Genomic DNA, 19585 nt, shown 5'->3' with positions numbered 1-19585 from the left:
TTGCCCCCTATTTAACATTGAGTTGGAAAAGTCAGTCGGAGACACACGAATTAGAGATGGCGGTACTATTTACAATAGATCGATACAAATATTAACATACTCTTTTAACATTGGCATATTAGGGCGTAACAAGCGAGATGTTGAGCAGGATTTCCTAGAATTGGAAACGGCGGCGAAATAGGTCTCTTCTTCAATGAAGACAAAACCAAGTACATGTTAGTTACTAAGGATGCTATAGCAAATGAGAAACGGGAAACAGCATTTGGAAGTCATATCTTTGAACGTGTTGACAGCTTCACGTACCTTGGCTCGCTAGTGACTACTACCAATAAAACAAGCGAAGAAATTAAAAGACGAATTAACCTTGGAAATAGGGCATACTATGGACTCCAAAAACAACTATACTTAAGAAATATCCAAAGAAAAACTAAAATTATTATATACAAAACACTGGCGAGGTCGGTCGTCACAATCGGGAAGGAAACATGAAGTCTAACGCAGAGGGATGAAAAACTTCTGGAAATTTTCGAGTGTGAGATACTCCGCAAAATACTCCTCTATAAACGATTAAGGGCAGAGGAACACCTATAGGAAGAAGAAGCAGAGGCCAACCGCGAATTAGGTGGTTAGATGGAGTTGAAACCGGCTTAGGGATACTATAGAATAGAGATCAAAAGATGGGAACACGTTGCTAGAAATAGAACAGAATAACGACTAATCTTAGATCAGGTCTGGATCCACAGAGGATTGTCGAGCCCAAGAATGATGATGATGAATTTAAATAAGGTCCCTGTATATTTATGCTTTAATTATCATTATTTATGTGTTAGATCAACAACCACAAATCTTTTCACAGCCGCAGTTTGCAAAATACAGATTGCCATGATTCTCGCCAACATCCGAAACGGATAGGCACTACAAGAAGAAGAATGTGTTAGATATAATAATCGAAAATGGCTGACGGAAGCCGCTTTGTAAAATTATTTTAAGTGAGATCATATTGCAAGTAATATTTCATCTAAAAAATCTTGTATTTATTTATATTAATTTATAGATAGCCTACAGGATGCTGATATGCAAAACGCTCTCTTAACATCACAAAACGCTTAATAAAGCACTAACTTTAGCACAGGCGTATGAAGCGTAAAAACGTATTTTCAGATCTCGCCTAAAATTAAAAGAAATAAAATTTTGAGATAATGAGCAATTTCGTTGGTTTTCTGCTGCAGCTACCAAGCCCCATACGAAATCCAAATTGATTGTCGCTCAGATTTCTTTCGCATTTTTTGTATATACGTTGATGTAAAATTTTGAGTAAAATTTTCAGAAAATCAGGCTAATTAATCTGAACTGTGAGCATTTATTTGCTTTATTTTTCTTGGGTATGGGTATAAATGTCGATCTAAGCCAGTCTCCTAGGAAGATTCCAGTGGTATATATTTTGTTAAATAGTAGTGTTAAGGACTGAAGATTTTCTTCATTGATAAGTTTTATCATCTCTACATATAATATCTCATCTGGACCTGAGGCCTTTCGTGGCTTTGCCGTATCGATTGTTTTTGTAACTTCCGATGTTAATATATCAAGTATTGTGTCTTGTACTATATTCATTTGTGGTTCTGTTCTCTCGCCATCAAACCGATCTTCGATGTATTTTTACCATATATTTCCTACATTTTCTGGGCTAGATACTATTTGGTTGTTATTATCTACTAGAGTTGTTGTAGTGAATTTTTTCTTTATATTTGTGACTTCCTTAATCTTTTTGTATGCATTGAAGTTGTCATGTTTTTTTAGTAATTCCCACAGTTCCTCACATCTGCTGCTCATTCATTCTTCTGTGACTTTCCTGATTTTTTTTCGGATGGTTCTCTCGGTTTCTTTATATTTTACTTCATTGCGGTTTATCTTACGCCCATCAGTTCTAGGATTTTTTCTGTCATCCATGTATTCTTTGTTTTTCTTATATTATCTTGTAGTTGTTTTGTTTGTATAGTTGTGATTGTTGTTTTGAGGGTGTGCCAAATACTTTGAACTGATTCTTCTGCTACCGCGGGTGCTTCACTGAATTTTTCTTTTAGTGTATCATTGAGTATTTTGAGCCAAAAATAAAGATCATACAAATAAGTCATAAATAAAATCAGGCAACACTTTTTCACCTTTTACTAAGCCAACTTAAAACTTTTCTAAATAACTAAAAAAACGATAGGATTAAATTAGAAATCTATCATCAACAGAATGCACATACTATTCTATAAACAGACTACGAAAGTTTAAACGACTTCAATCAACCAACTATCTTAAACGCGAAGGAAACGGCGAGTGAGCCAGAAACAATAAATAAATAGCGGAAGTATTTGCAACAAATCTCGCAAAAGTGAGACAAGAAATACAGTGACAAGAAAGTCAGTTAAAGGGAGAGGTAAAGTATCTTGAGGTTATACTAGACTCGAAACGTAGCCGTAACCGACAATTAACAACCGAAAAAATAACAAGCAATGCAGTTACAATGTTTATGAGGCTCAGGCGTATTTATGGGAAGAAATGGGGATTAAAACCGTACATGGTGCACTGGACATTTAATGAGAAACCAGATCACATGAGAAAAAGATACAATTTTAAGTCATACAGGGTGTCTATTCCAGATAAGAATCTATAGAGAAACAGGGAGTACCACAATTAACAGGGTAAGATCTGATATACAGATGGATCTAAGACTATTGAGGGTGTGGCGGCACCGTTTTTTTAAGCGGAGATTTTTGCGATACTGCAATGTACAAAAAAAAAATAAATAATAAGAGAGCCCTTTAAAAAAAGCAGATCCATATATTGTGTGACAGTCAAGCGGTACTAGAGGGACTGGCGTGTCTGTGACGTCCAGGTTGGTGTGAAACTGCATAAAAAACTGAATAAACTGGGATACCGGAACAAGGTTAAGCTTGTCTGGGTACCAGGACATCGGGGCTTCGAAACCAACAAAAAAGCAGATCAATTGCAAAAAGAGGATCGAACGAACAAAAAGGACCGGCTGTGACTCTGAGAGTACCAAAGGAAGCTATAGAGAAGTGGATCGGAGAAAGCCATGAGCGATATTGGGAGAGAATCCCAAAGCAAACACGTGGAAAAATCTTCATTGGTGGACCATGTACAAAAAAAATAGAGGAACTGCTTCATATGTGCAGGAACAAACTGAGAACAGTAACAGGAATGTTGACTGGGCATGCAGAAGTAAGGGGAATTCCTGAATAAAATAGGCATTTACAATAGAGACCTTAACTACAGACTCTGTAATGAGAAACCACAAACTGTAAAACAAAAGATAAAAACTATATGGGCAACCAAGAGCCTAGTATATTAAGGATACACCAAGCAAAAGACCTGTACAAACTTTTACAGGGTACAAAACTTTAGAAAAGGTGTAGGAAACAACAATGGTCATTAAACACAATAAGCTTCAGCTTCAGTGATAACGGATTTCTTTTGGATCAGACGGGCCCAGGTTAAAAAAATCAGAAAAGGACAAATCAGATGTAAAATATAGAAATTGGTGGCATTAGTATTTAAGAAGTAATGGAAACAAAATACCTTGGAATTACACTGTTCAGCTATGGAGACTTGTACAAAGAAGTGAGATATCAATTACAAAAAAGAAAATAGACTGACAGAATGCCTTAATAACACTATATTACGAAACCGACAAATTAACACTGAAATGAAGTGAAGAATTTAGAAAGCCAGTGTAAGACCAATAATGAGATGTATCAGAAACAAGACCCGACAAAAACACAACACAAAGACTACTGAAAATGGCAGAGATGAGCGTATTGAGAAGAATTACAAGAAATACGCTGAGAGATCGAAAGAGGGGTGACGATATTAGAATGGATAATAAAAAGAAAAAAAGAATGGTTTGATCACATAAGCAAAATGGGAGAAACCTGTGTGATCAAAATAGCAAGAGATAAATAACCAATCGGTAAAATAAGTATCGGACGACTGTGCAAAAGATAGAGTGACAACGTTTCACAGAGGTATTAATCTGTCAATGAACAAGCAGAATTGCATATAAAGAGGAAGGAGAAAAATATTTTAGAATAATATTACTGGATCAAGAAATCCAGGCTAAATTAAAAATATTGACTTCCATTCTTAGAGAGTAGTATCACAAGGCATTCGAGTTCTTCGAATTATATATTCCTAATTGCCCAAAAAAAAATTATTGCCAATATAGTCGATTGCAAGACATAGGGGAAGAAGAAGAAGAAAGACGAACTTCTTTATTGGCTATCGGAAATGATTTATAAACTTTTATAACGTTTTTTTAGAATTATTTTTAAGTGGCACAAAAATTAATATTTTGTACTGTCTTTATATCAAAATGCACAAAAATATTATAATCTCTCCAGAACTAGGGACATTGTGACATTAACCAAATATTATGTCTATTTTGCATTCCATCTGTTTCACAGTGTACTTGTTGGTGATGCGAAACACAACTCTGCAAAATAAATTTGGTGCTAGATTCAATGCACCGCCTGTGCGGATATCAAACGCTGTTACAAAGTCTACTGCAGTTAATCTCTTTTTTTGTTTTGTTTGATTACCAACTGTTGTATCTAACAATTTACGATATTGGCAACCTAGGTGCCACTGAAATATAGCGCAATGTTGCGAACAGACGATACCAAGTATTGTTGGGAAATTTCCCTGGAGAACAGTTCCCGAGTTATCCCTGGATGCTCCAGTTATCACATTTCTACTGCCGTCGCCGCTAAACGGATATACCAGGATCGTATTCGAACTAAAAGGCTATTAAACTTTTATATTTTTTTTCTTTTCCGTATTATTACATTTCTTTTGTCGTCTGGGATGTTGGTTGCTGGCTTTGAGAAAAACATATTGATAAGTACATCGTTGATATAACATCAAAAATCCATCAATTTGTTCCACAAATGTGAGACACTGGACTTCTACACGATAAAAACTCAAGAAGTAAAACGATTTAAGACAGTGTATTATATTTTTTTTCTTTTCCGTATTATTACATTTCTTTTGTCGTCTGGGATGTTGGTTGCTGGCTTTGAGAAAAACATATTGATAAGTACATCGTTGATATAACATCAAAAATCCATCAATTTGTTCCACAAATGTGAGACGCTGGACTTCTACACAATAAAAACTCAAGAAGTAAAATGATTTACGACAGTGTATCCAAAATAATACGTTTTTAGGAAGCCAATATTGTATATTTTAAATTCATGCGAATGAAAAGGATAGACAGAGTATTGTGTGTTTATTCAAATAACCTTATGATGCTAAAAGTTGACGTTCCGATGTTGTACTGGTGATTATTCTCGACAGATTTTCTTCATTTTCATCTTCTTTCATTCTACTAATAAATTTATTTCTTTTGTTTTGTTTTCTTAAACTCTGTTTAAGAGCATCTTTCCAGCTAATATATAGTATCTTTTAGATATTAAAGAACTTAATTTCTGTCGCTTCTAGTTGTTTTTTTTTTGTTTTTTAATGTCTGGTCCTATAATTTTTTGTAAATTCTTGATTTGGTAAAATGTATTTTTGATGCTGCCTAGGCAGCATTTTTGACGGTCAATGCAGTAATTTGACCACTGGCAATTACAGTTGACAAAAAATTTTAATATATAAAAAGCTAGCTACTATCCATAACCTTGGTTGCGTAGCACCTATACCACTGAAATTAAATATCAACAAGACATTACCAGATCTTCTTCCTCTTATTATTATTCTCTTCTTCCCCTTTATAAGCAATTCTACTTGTTCATTGGCGGATTAATACCTCTATGAAAGGTTGTCACTCCATCTTTTGCGCGGTGGTCCGATTCTTCTTCTGCCGGTTGGTGACCTATCATTTGCTATTTAACGACACGGGTCTCCTCCATTCTGCTTATGTGGTTATTCCATTCTTTTTTCTATTTTGTGTCTATTCATTTATACACTGTACGTTACATTTTTTTCTAATGTCTTAGTAGTAGCTAAGCAACGCTAGTAGCCTTTGCGTTGTGGCTGTGTCGGGTGTTATATCTGAGGCGTATGTCATTATGGGTCTTACACTGGCATATAGTGTTATTAAGGCATACTGCCAGTCTATTTGCTTTTTGTACACAGTGTAATTCACAGGTATTTTATTTCCATTACTTGTTCAATACTGATGCCATCAATTTCTATTTTACATCTGGTTGGTTCTTTGCTGACTACTATTGTTTTAGTTTTCTGAGATGAGATTGTCATATTAAATTCTTTTGCTCTTATGTTAAATCTATGGACCAGTCTTTGCAGACTATCTTCATCTTGGGCTACGAATATTGCTTCGTCTGCGTAAGAGTATTTTTATTTCTTTGTTTCCCATTCTCTATCCTCTTCCTTTGTTAACGCTTTTGATGATTTCAAGCATGATCAAATTGAAGAACATGGGACTCAATGAATCCCCTTGTCTTATTCCGCTGCCTATTTCTATAGATTTTGTAAGTTGTCCATCTATTCTGACTTACATTTTGTTGTTTTGGTAGATGTTTTCGATAGTTTTTTTAATATTTAAAAGAACTTCTCTATTATACAAAAAATGGATTACATCTTTGAGTTTTACTATGTCAAACGCTTTCTTTAGGTCAATCGGATACAGAAATGCTGGCCTATTTTACTCTAGTGATTTCTCATTAATTTGATTTATAACGAATATTGAATCTGTACACGATCTTGCACTACGAAAACCCTGTTGTTCATCTGCATAACTTATCCTCTGATTTATTAGTACTTGTAAAATTTTAGTTGTAAGTTTTAGCGTAGTATTTAACAACTTTATACCTCTATAGTTTTCTGGCTGTTTCTTATCTCCTTTTTTTGAATAGAAGAATTAGTTCGCTCGTTCTCCATTCTTCCGGTATTTTATTGTATTTTATAATTTTATTAATTAATGTTGTTAATTGTTCTGTCACTGCTCCACAATAGTTCAGTAATTCGTTTGGTATCCCGTCTTTACCTGCTGCTTTTCTGTTCTTCAGGTTTTCAAGTATTTTCCGAACTTCCTGTACATTTATATTAAGTTCTTTATTTGTAGTAATTTCTGGTGTTTCCGGTTCTAGCATCGTTTGTTCTTCCTCTACATAGAGCATATTTAGGTAGTCAATCTACGTATCCTTTTCTATGTGTTTTGGTTCTATTAGTTCCATTTATCATTTTTTGTTTTTTTTACAAGTACATGACGTGTTTCGTTTCTAATTGTCTTGTAATTATGGTATTCCTCTTACGTTTTAGTTGACATGTATTTCAGGTAAGCTCTTTTCTTTTTGTTACATTTTTTCTTTACTTCTGTACAAAACCATGAAGTTCTTCTTTAAGATTTATTTTTATTTATATTTCTTTCACCAAGAACTCCTGGTTTGCTGTGTAGTAAGCATAATAGGTAGACAACTGCTATCTTCAAGGTTTTATTAATTTCCTAAATCTTTCTAGAACACTCTTGGCGACGTCCAAATGCATTGTAAGTACTGTCCAGTCAGGAACAATATCTTCTGATTATCACCCTCTTCGATTTATTTAATTCAAAATTTAACCACCTGGGTTCGATATTTAACTTTGAAACTGAGCAGATTTTGACCAAATCTTGTTGACGGAGTAGAGTTTACAAAAAACTCCGGAATGTTTTCATTCGGGTTAAACTGAGAACTGAACGTGACTAATGTGTCATCCAGAAAATAAACAAACATGACCTTCTACCACGAGGGTTAAAATTCGGCAAGTTTCAACTACTCAAAATCAAACGCACATACCAGTTTCCAAATTTTGTTTGAAACAGGACCAGGGTAAAAGTATGAGTTATTGAGAATTTCGAGTTATCAACGATTATAGAGATAGTCCAATCGGCAGAGATTTGACCTATAAAAATCATGCAAGCAAGCTGAATTTTGCTCATAATGTCAATTTTGGACCCCAAAAATATACAAAAGTATATTTTTGTATATTTAGCAGTTTTACCACTCGTACCCACCTACTTTTCCTTAAAACTCCCTCGCAGGTGGGAAAATAGATTTATCAAAAATATGTACGCCGCACCGTAGAAAAAATTTTTTCAAATAAAAAATGTAGCTGAGATAATTTTTAACAAAAACGTTTATTAGCAGTTTTTTCATAGAATATAAATATATACTCTTTCTTTCTTTCTCCCCTTCCTTTTACCCTAACAGGGTGTCGGATAAATATATACTCTATACATTAATAAATTTAAAATTTTTAATAAAAAATTCTTTATAAAGGTATATTATTATAAAAAAAACCCTATCGGAGTACATCACAGAACGTTTTCGGAATAACTATTCGATCATCGGTGCTATCTGGATTTAAATATTTGAAGCCACTAAATATATGGGTAAAAATCCGTTAACTGTAGTTGGACTGATTTTAGATTACGTCTTTGATATTTTCATTACATCTTTGATGATTTTAAATAAAATTTGTATTTCCTCGACGTAAAAATCCGATATCTTTTGATAAGAGTGTTCTATCGACAAAAATCAAAATGCGTTTTAAATATTTAATGTGAGGCATATTTCAAATGCCTTACATTTGTTACCAAAACTTAAAACCGAAATTGCATGCTAAGGTTTCGAATATTGGGTTTTCAAAATAAAAATTCCATAGTGACCGGTCAATAAAAGTGATACATTTTATCGATCTCATGAAATTCGCAAAAAGTAGCAAAAATCGCGCTACGTTTATTAATTTACTTAACACTTTTATAAAACTTTTTTACAAAAATTACATATGAAATATGAACTCTTCACCTTTAAAACGCAATTTGATTTTTGTCGATATGACACTCTGATCAAAAGATATCGAGTTGTTACAAAGTTGCTGTTGCTTCAAGTGTTGTTGCTGGATGTAGGAGGAAGCCCGAGGCTTGGAATGGTACACTTTATTGCATCTTTTTTGGGTTCTCAAAATTGACACTCTCAACAAAGTTCAGCTTGTGCGTATGATTTATGATTTTTAGAGGTTCATTGGCACAGGGTCTACTGTACAAGCTAACAAATTGTTTTTATCAAAACCTATCTGCGTAAATTGGCAACTAAATACTTGGATATAGTCGAGTTAAGCCTAAGAGAATTAAGAATGGAAAAACCTCATCTACTGCAATTGGTTTTTAGCAAATTGAAAAAAAAAATCTTTTTTTAAGTTGGAAATTATAAGTTGCAAGATAATATGATTATACAAAAATTGTAAATGATATGTAACATAACGGAATAACTACTGTTGGGAGAGCTGCAGTAGTAATAAACAATTTCATAATTGCAAAATCTATTACAGATGTGTGTCGCGAAACCAAAAATTCCTGTTACAAAGAGAATAAAACAGCCATTTCAATTAAAAATAAATCAATAGAAAACAACATAATAACAAAACAATAGAATTTTTAAATAATCAAAACATTGAAACGTTACACAAAGATCCAACAGAAAAGTATCAAAAACAAATTAAGCTAGCGTTAGAAAATTCAAAATCAATAGTAAATCCAATAGAACAGAAATACCTTAGTATCATGAACCCACAGCCTCCTAAATTATTCTCTTTCATTAAACTACACAAACCGGATCACCCAATAAGACCTGTAGTTTCTTTTTATACAGCTCCGTCATATAAACTTGTGTTAGAGATTATTTTAGAACACACTAAATTTTCACCTAAATTTACCATAAAAAATACAATAGAACTAGTTAATAAAATACAACATTTTCAGTTACCTAACAACTCCAGATTAATTTCATTTGACGTAAAAAATCTTTTTCCTAGTATCTCTCCTACAGAAACTTTTATTCTAGTAAAAAACCTTTTAGACCAAAATAGTACAAATCCAATCATTACATCTGAAATTTTACATCGTCTTGAAGTTTGCATAAACCAGGACTACTTTGAATTTAACAATAAATTATATACAAATAACAGTGCAGGACTTATAATGGGCAATCCTCTAAGCCCATTGCTATCAGATATTTTTATGGATCATCTAGAGACAAAGATTTCAAAATATCCCATATTCAAACAGTTTTTATATTGGTGGAGATACGTAGACGACGTACTGGTATGTTTTACAGGAACTAACAGGCAACTCGACCAATTTTTATCGTATATTAATTCTCTTCATAGTCATATTGAATTTACAATTGAAACAGAACAAAATAAATCCATACATTTTTTAGATTTAAAAATTATCAGACTTAAAAACATACATGACTTCTCCATATTTCATAAACCTACCCATACTGACACGACTATTCACAATTCATCATCCCATCCCACACAACATAAACTGGCAGCCTATCATAGTATGTTACATAGATTAACAGAAATTCCGATGTCAAAATACAATTTTGAGACAGAATTAAATATCATTAAGCAAATAGCAGTAAAAAATGGATACAACGAACAAACAATTAATAAAATGTTAAATCAAAAACTACACAAGAAAGCTCTGAACTTAGTATTTCCACCACCAAAGAAAAAACCCAGTACCTTCTGCTCGATTACATATACAGGCAAAATATCAACAAAAATATCCAAACACATAAAAAAGAAACGAATAACATCAGCTTTCACAACAAATACCAACCTAGGCATATTAAAAACAACAAGAGCCACCATAAAAAACACTTACACAGTGGTGTGTACAAACTTAAATGTGGCGACTGCCCAAAAACTTACATTGGTCAAACGGGTAGAAATTTTAATAAACGAATAGCAGAACATAAAACGGCTTTCAATAATAGAAAAACAGATTCTACATACGCACTTCACCTTCTAGATCATAATCATTCTTTTAATGACGAATTTAAAATTCTCCACATTCAAAATAAAGGCCTTAAGCTATCTTTGTTAGAATCTATGGAAATCAACAAATTAAAAAACACAGATATAATTCTGAATGACCAGCTTGAGACAAACAGTTCTCCCCTCCTCAACCTATTTCATTAGAGACTATAAAGTGTAAACCCATGCCAAAAACAGATCACTTGAGAAAGGCAATCAGCCGAAACAGCTGTAGTGATAAGAATTTAAAATAAATTTTGTGGAAGTTTTGAAAACAAAGTTTTCAGTGTTTTATTGTTACATCAAATGAATTTCCATCAAGTAACGGTCGAATCCATCAATTAATTTCATGTGAGTTTAAAGTTGAATTAGAGGTATTTAAATAGTTGAAAGAATCCACACATTAAAAAAATTGGTTAGATTATGCGCGTTTGCTATATAAGTTTAATTTATAATATCTATTGTTACAGGATGAAGAAATGAAAACTTTTTGCAACGGTCCATGTCCTGCAATATCAAGAAAATTACATATCGGTAAGTTCTTATATTATCATTTTTCATATATTTTTCATATATATCATATTTTTCATATACAGCTATTCGCATTTGTCTGAACCATTTTACTGCACATCAACAGTGTTACAGTGTTGGATCAGATATCCAAAGAAAGAATCTATATTCGTCGTCATGTCAGGCGGCCATTAGAATCTTCAGTACGTAAATATTCAAATAAAAAATCGTGATTTAACGCTAGCTCTACAAGATAAAGTTTCTTTAATATTATCTATCGTAAATGATGGATTGAGAGTTGTACAACAAAGTCTCAATGGCATTGATATATCGTAGAATAAGTGCTATTGAGCTTCTTTTGACTAGACCATACCTGTCGTTGGCATCTTGAAACCATCCTACCCGGTGAAATGGTGAACTGGTAGGCCTAATTCAACCCCTGAACGTATTCATAAGGGTTACAATTGTTGATAAATTATAGAGTTGTGGAACAAAATGGAGATTTAATGAACAAATAAAACACGTGTTATCTAGATGGCTGTATTTTTGATACTACCTTGAAATAAAAAGGTGACACAACATAATAACTAGTTAAGTAGCCACTAGATGGCACTGCTAAAAAATATTTAATTTATTTATCTCTATCCAATAACTACAGGAGTCTCACAAGAAAATAATATGTCTCTGCTTCCATGACCGTCTTGTTTCCCGCACTGATCACTAATCGAACATGAGAGTGGGATTTAATCGGCACTACACTGAATAATTTACCTTTACCATCATATAACCTAATTTACGTACCTACTTCAATAAATTTAAGAAGTTTTGTAGATATATCTTAGGATATCATAAATCCAATAAATTTAAGCATTCCTCGAAGAGTTATCGAAACCACCAATACAATAAAACGGACGCGAAGGACCCACTCATTATCAAATTAATTTTAATTTGGTAGAGCGTATATGTTTAATAGATAAAGATCTAGAAGAAAGTATAAAAGAGACAAAAACGATATATAGTCATGTAAAATTTAAATTCAAGTCAAGTCAAGAAACATAATATGATAACATAACTCACAAGAAAATAATATGTCTCTGCTTCCATGACCGTCTTGTTTCCCACACTTATCACCAATCGAACATGACAGTGGGATTTAATCGGCACGACTCTGAGTAATTTACCTTAACCACAATATAACCCAATTTAAATAAAATATCTAAATTATTAAAAACAACTAATTCTAATAAATTGTAAATTAGGAAATCTAAGTGAAATGAATCAACTGTATTAAATTTTTACAATATATGAAAATTTTACTTTTGGATAAAATTTTAGAATTTTAGTCTTGTTTACTTCAATGGATATTTATTTTTTACTTTAAGTACCTACATTTGAAAGCTATCATAACGTCAATATTTAATAGAGTATCTCATAAATATTTTATAAAAACCCTAATGAGAGGATATCGACAAAAGTAAGTAAAACTGGTTGTCTAATTCAAAGTTGATAATATACTTTTCAAAGAATTTCCGGATTTTTTAACCAAAAACACAACAGATAAACCTCAAAAAACAAACAATATTTACAATCTGCAGAAGTCAAAACGAGAAGAAGAAAAAGTGTTTAACTTTAGGTCATTTTATGTTTTAAAATTAACCAAAAATAAAGTTAACTTTGTAAGTTTCTATCTCGTAGTTATTCCAGATAGAAAATTTACATGGACTGTTCACCTCGCAAATACTACCACTAAAGTAATAAGGGCACTTGGCTATGCCTTTGTGACAAAACATGGGATCTGAAATCTAAAATGATCTATTGGTCATATATAACGGTTGTCTGACCAATAGTTACTTATCCTATGCTAGTTTAGTGTAACAAAACAACGCAGCAACAGACAATATTGGAGTTTCAAAAAGTCCAAAAACTCACTTGCGAAGAAATCACGGGAGCAATGCTATAGTGTCTCATTGTAGGCTTTTATGTAATGCTGAATATTACTACTTATTTGCACATATGTGTAAGGAGGATCACTATATAAAGTACTTTAAATCTAATAAGGGTTCAGGATTTAAAACCCGGTGACATGAATCGGCATTTAAAAATTTTAAGGGTTGAAACAATGTAAGTAATCCCTGAAGATGTCAAAAGACATTACATCTGCAAAACAAGATTTTGAACTCAACCACGAAATCGCACAAATCACAATAGGTGTTTGATGGGTCTGATTTATACTGGTAGGTCAAAAACATAAGAAAAAGTCATAATAGCGTTTCCGGTCCTAACACCAGACTATCAGTTGCCTTCGAAAACACTCATACAATTTTTCAAACATAACTGCTAGCCATAATTTTTTTTCTCATGCAAGTGTACCTGAATAAACATCTGAATTCAGCTAAAATATTTATTGCTCTAGAAAGTCAAGACTGCACTGAAGGCTTTGAAGTCTAAACTGATTGATTAATAACAGCTTGGAACTGCAAACAGCCCTTCAAGCAACTGACAAGGAGCAACAAAGTAACTTTGTTATGGATGCCGGGTCATAAAGAAATTGTTTGGTAAAGAGATTGCTGATAGTCTTGCTAACGAAGAAGCAAATGATCCTATTAATCCTTGCAAATAGCGAAAAATGAGAGAAGGAACTTAGTGTAGCCTAGTACGGGGAAAATATTTGAAGCCAAAGGCAAAGTAAAGCTTATTGCAACGTTATCCTGAAGACCAAACTGAGTTATCAGGGGTGTCCTCAATGAAGTTGTTCACTTTCATATTATCTAGAGTGAGAAAAGTGAACATTTAGATTTTGCGAAAATTTAGGGAAAATGGTCCAATATGCAGAGTAATTGTTCTTCAACGCCATAAGTACCTAGAACAGGTCTTTTTAGAGCTTAACTAGATAGCAAATATCTCTCTTATATTAATAATAGGCCGCAGTGTGGAAAAGTGTAGGAGGCCAATCGACTTCTTTGACATACACAATCTACAGTCTATAAGAACTATCGATCCATTTTGCCACTGCCAACATATTAAACCCAAAATTTTCTTAAGAAACAATATTATTCGAAAATTGAGTGGAACAAGTTGGGGATCTCAGCCAACTGTGCTAACGATCTAAGTCCTGGATTTATAATTATCTACAGCAGAGTACTCATCTCCAGTTTGGTCCCACTCTGCCCATTATCTGCCACGTTGATGGCAGATGGAACGCTATTGATGGAACTATCCGAATAATATCTGGTTGTTTAATATAAGAAAATGACTCGTGTCATTCTATATTTGGCCAAATGTGGCATGCAACGAGATTCAAATCTCATAGAAATTCTTGTAGAATGTTTCTCGACACATTCAACATCTCAACCACTACTGAACAGAGGCTCCTTCTTCTTTGAAGGGAAACTGTGTCGGTTGGTGCCCTAGATCCCAAAGAAGAACTGGCTGCGGGTTATTAATTACCTAACACGTATGAAGATCCAGTAATAGGCTAAGAATGAGCACGAGAACGAGGTAAGTAAAATTTAAAAGCGGTGGGGGTATTCAAAGAATTGCAAAATGTGAGTGAGACGAAATACAAAAACCTGAGCACCTGCTACTGGTGTGTAGGTACTTAAAATATATAATGCACTATCCTTAACTTAATGACAGCCAATAAAAAGGTCACCCAAATGGTGGTACTACCTGCCACCATTAATATTTAAGGAAGTGATTCGGGCACTGAAAGTAAGTACCTAAGTAAATGTAACCGACCGTAAAACGAGCTTAATTTAATAATAGTAATAAAAGATGTCAAACATAATAACTTCTAATAACAGTTGTCAAAGCAGTGGTTATTTGCAATTTTAAAATAAAACAAAACGTGCTGTAACTGTCAGAGGAGTTAAGATTCAATTTCTACTTTATATTTTAGTTAATTTTATGGTATAAAATAACTTAAACTCAAACACATTTTTTCTTCTAATTTTTTGTTGTGCAGATTTTAAATGTTAGTTTTTTTTAACGTTGTTTTGTTGCTTGTCTTGTTAAAAAATTTAGAAATTATTTTAAAGCGTTAAGATTAACTTTGAATTAGACAACCAGTTTTACCTACTTATTTCGATTAGCCTTTCATTACGGTTTTTACGAGATATTTATGAGATTTTATCTGTTTAATATAAAAATTATTATACCCTTCAAACGTAGGTACTTGAAGTAACAAAGTATATTATCCATTGAAGTAAAACAAGCACTAAAATTTCAAAATAATATGCAGAAGTAAAAGTTTCATACATTGTAAAAATGTAATACAGTTCATATATTTCATTAGTTACTTTCTGATCTACAATTATTAAATTAGTGTTTTTAAATAATTTAGATATTTTGTTTTACATAATTTCGTCTATTGTCTTATATTTTTAATTGCACTTCTTCTACTGTTGACTCCGCTAAAGAAGGTTGGCTATAAACATTGCAAATTCGTCTCTATTTTCTACTTTTCTTAAAAGCGTCTGTGTTCTACACGGATTTACTCAAAGGTAACCAATGCTTAAATTCAAATAGTACAATATTGAGAGTACAGTTCTGCAAACCACAAAACTTGGATCTCCTTGACTTCGTCAATATTCCATTTTTCTTCCTTAGCATACTTTCTTCAAGTTACACATTGTCGGATTGAAGATTAAAATTCTCAAACTCGTTGTTCCTTAGCTTTATTTTATACTCAATATTAATACATACTACTTAGACATTGCACATTTCTACCATTTGCTTCGGCATCTATTCTTAACCAATTCTTCTTAACCTGTATTTGTAATCATATGTCATTTTGATTCACTCAATGACACAGAACATCACAAAAAGAATTAAGGGAAGTATTACACTTTATACACATAAACTTATTAAATTGTTTTGAAATATACTAGTTAAAGTAGCAATTAAAAACGGTAAAACTGTCAGCAACTTGTTTTCTAAAACTAAGACCGCCTTGTCTTCTCTTGAACCAATTAACGTTGTCTACCACAGTCCTTATGCTAAATGTAACAGTAATTGACACATTACCCATAGAATGGGTTTCTAATAAATAGTCTTTGATGACAACAGAAATTATCACAATATGACTGCATAAATTTGACAATAAAATAAACAAAATAGAAAAGTGCTTCTTTTCATGGATAATGCCACGTCGCATTCTAAAGTTCCATTAGAAAATGTTAAAATAGTCTTCCTGCCACCCAACCCTACTTCACATTGTCGACCCTTAGATTGGAATAATATAATGACAGATTGGAAGACTAAAATTCACCTTCAAATACCTGGTGCAAATAATATTGAAACGAAAAATATCGCAATTAACCGCGGCTTATTTCAAGGAGACTCGCTGAGTCCATTGTGGTTCTAGCGATGAATCCACTATCCCAGCTATTGAACTCCACTGACTCAGGTTTTAGCAATAAAAACAACAACACTGTAGTGGCGAAGCTTAATTATCTGTTGTATATGGATGATTTGAAACTAATGGCTTCCACTCGAAATCATTTAGATCAAATGCTAAAAACTGTAGCAAAACTTTTTCAAATGATATCAGTATGCACTTTGGGTTAGACAAGCGCCGTGTACTAAATATACTCAAAACATCGAGGCTATGGGCGAAAATGAATGTATAAATATCGAGTAAAGCAAGCTCGGAAAATTGACCATAAACAAATAAAAATCGAATTAACATCAGAGTTCATACTAAGGGTAAAACAGCTAATCCGCTTACATCTAAATAGTAAAAATTTGTTTAAGGCATTAAACATCTACGCATTTTCCGCGCTTAGCTACTCATTTGGGATTATTAAGTGGACTAAAACGGATATAGAAACTCTTCAGCGAAAAGTACGGACACACCTCACAAAGGCATAAAAACACCATCCTCGAAGTGCAGTAGAAAGAACGACATTACCACGGTATTTAGGAGAACGAGGACTCATGGATATAAGCGAGCAATTAGAAAAACAGATTACTAATTTAAGAACTTATTTTCAGGTGCAGGCGGCAAAATCTACTCTTCATCGCGCGATTTGTGCAGTAGATGACACAACACCGATCAAACTGAGGGAACAAGAAATGCGCATAAACCATCTTACTAAGAACGAAAAAATGCGCATCTGAATGGGTAAACCTCTGCATGGGCGACATCCGAATGAAGTTAGTCAAGACTATGTCGACAATGTAGCGTCGAACTATTGGTTGACATCAGGAAAGATGTTCCCTGAAACAAAAGGTTCATTACTTGCCATTCAGGATCAGGTTATCCAACATCTTACAGGGGGCTGTCAGGCATTTGCTGCAACTGAATATAAGGAACGGCATGACTCAGTAGGGAAGATCCTCCATCAAGAGATTGCTTTTAAACTTGGACTTCTATAAACAAACCGTCTCTTATATTATCAATACGTTCCTGAGAGTATGCTTGAGAATTACAACTACAAGCTATACTGGGATCGCACTGTGCTCACAGACTAAACTGTAGCACATAATAGACCTGATATCGTGCTAATTAATAAACTAACAAGACAAACACCACTAATCGATGTGACGATAGCTAACAACAATAATCTGCTTGTTAAGTACAACGAAAAGATCGCCAAGTACAGAGATCTGGAAATACAAATAAGGAGACAATGGAGAATGGAAAGTACTCAGACGATACGTATTATTCTTTCTACCACTGGAGTCATTCAGAAGAACCTCCTAGAAAACATAAAAAAGCTGGGTCTAAATGAACATCTATATAAGATCATGCAGAAAGCTGTGCTACTTTCGACGTCCAGATGCTTGCGAAAATTTTTGGAAGATACACCGACATACCAAGTCACCTAGGACTCGATAACACGGAAAGAGCCGTATGGCTAAATCTGGATTAAGTTATAAAAATCTTAGAGTGATGTCAACTTTGGTCGATATAAGCGCTTTAAACGTGACGTACATTCCCTTCCGTCAGCTGTACAGAACGAATATATAAGTAAAGTTGACAAACCGGCATGTCTCCATCGTTGCCAAAATAATATACACCATCACGTCTTTACAAGTAAAGGTGGCTTTGGCTAACCTGAATTTTTTATTTATGGTATACAGTTCTCATCTCCAATTGGCTAGTTAAAATACTGACTACTTGCATGCTAGTACAATATCTGAAACCTTTCAATTTTAACCCCATTGAGTATTTATGGGACTGCCTAAAAAAAGTTCCGAAGTCGACAATCTGTCAACTAAAAAGTAGTTTATACAATATTTAAAGAATCAGAAAATATTTTAGGCCGATTGAAATCTTAATCTCTAGCATGACAAAACAAGGGCTAATTAGGGTAAAGGCGGATTCACAAGTAGCTAACATCACGAAGAAATTTTATATTTGATAGCTTTGATTATTGTTTTCACCTTATACAAATAAGGTTGATATTTGTTCTAAAGATCGGTAAAAATACATGAAGGTGTATAAATAAAGCCAAACTTTAATGAAGACCGTTACATTATAACCTCTATTGGTAATCCATTAACTATTTTCTCTCATTCCTCTAACAAAACCATTTCCATTTACTGTTTAATGATTTCATTCGCAATTTCATAGTGCACATAAACCGAGATATGTTCAAAGTTTGTTGAAATTACTGAAGTTCATTATCTAAGTAAATAACGCACGATGTATATTTGATCAAAGTCATTAAGGGAGTTCTAAATTAGTTTAGGAAATGAAATGTATGCAAAATTCCTAATTATCAATATAATATGTTCTAAAACTAAATTCAAGTATTTTTGTGGTATTGTTAAAGTATATATTAAGTAATGAAAACTTTTCAAGAGATCATACGAAACGTATAGTAAAATACAAAACTTAATCGAAAACGTAAAGCATAACCGTGAAGTTAAAAAAAAGAAATATAATTCTGAAGACGCGTTGCTCACCAGTCAGTTTTGTTGACCGATTTTAGCTGAGCAAAGTGAAGTTGAACGAAAACTTAAGTGAGAACCTTTCTGTCAATAGAGTTGATCAACTTTGTAGTTGATCGGCAAAAGTTTGATCCAGTCAAAGTTGAGGTGATCAACTTCGTTGGTGTTCTACAAAAGTTTGATCCAGTTAAACTTTGGTCGTTTAAGTTATGAGTGCTTTTAAATTTAAACTTGTCTCGAAACGTGTGAGCTAGGTAATTATATAACTTCTGAAGACTGTGTATTACGCTCGCAAGTGGTTGCAAGATATTTACTTGTGTTTGATTTTTAACAGTTACAA

This window comes from Diabrotica undecimpunctata, chromosome 3 (genome assembly GCF_040954645.1).
Source record: "Diabrotica undecimpunctata isolate CICGRU chromosome 3, icDiaUnde3, whole genome shotgun sequence".
NCBI classification, from domain to species: domain Eukaryota; kingdom Metazoa; phylum Arthropoda; class Insecta; order Coleoptera; family Chrysomelidae; genus Diabrotica; species Diabrotica undecimpunctata.
This window is presented reverse-complemented; position numbering follows the sequence as displayed.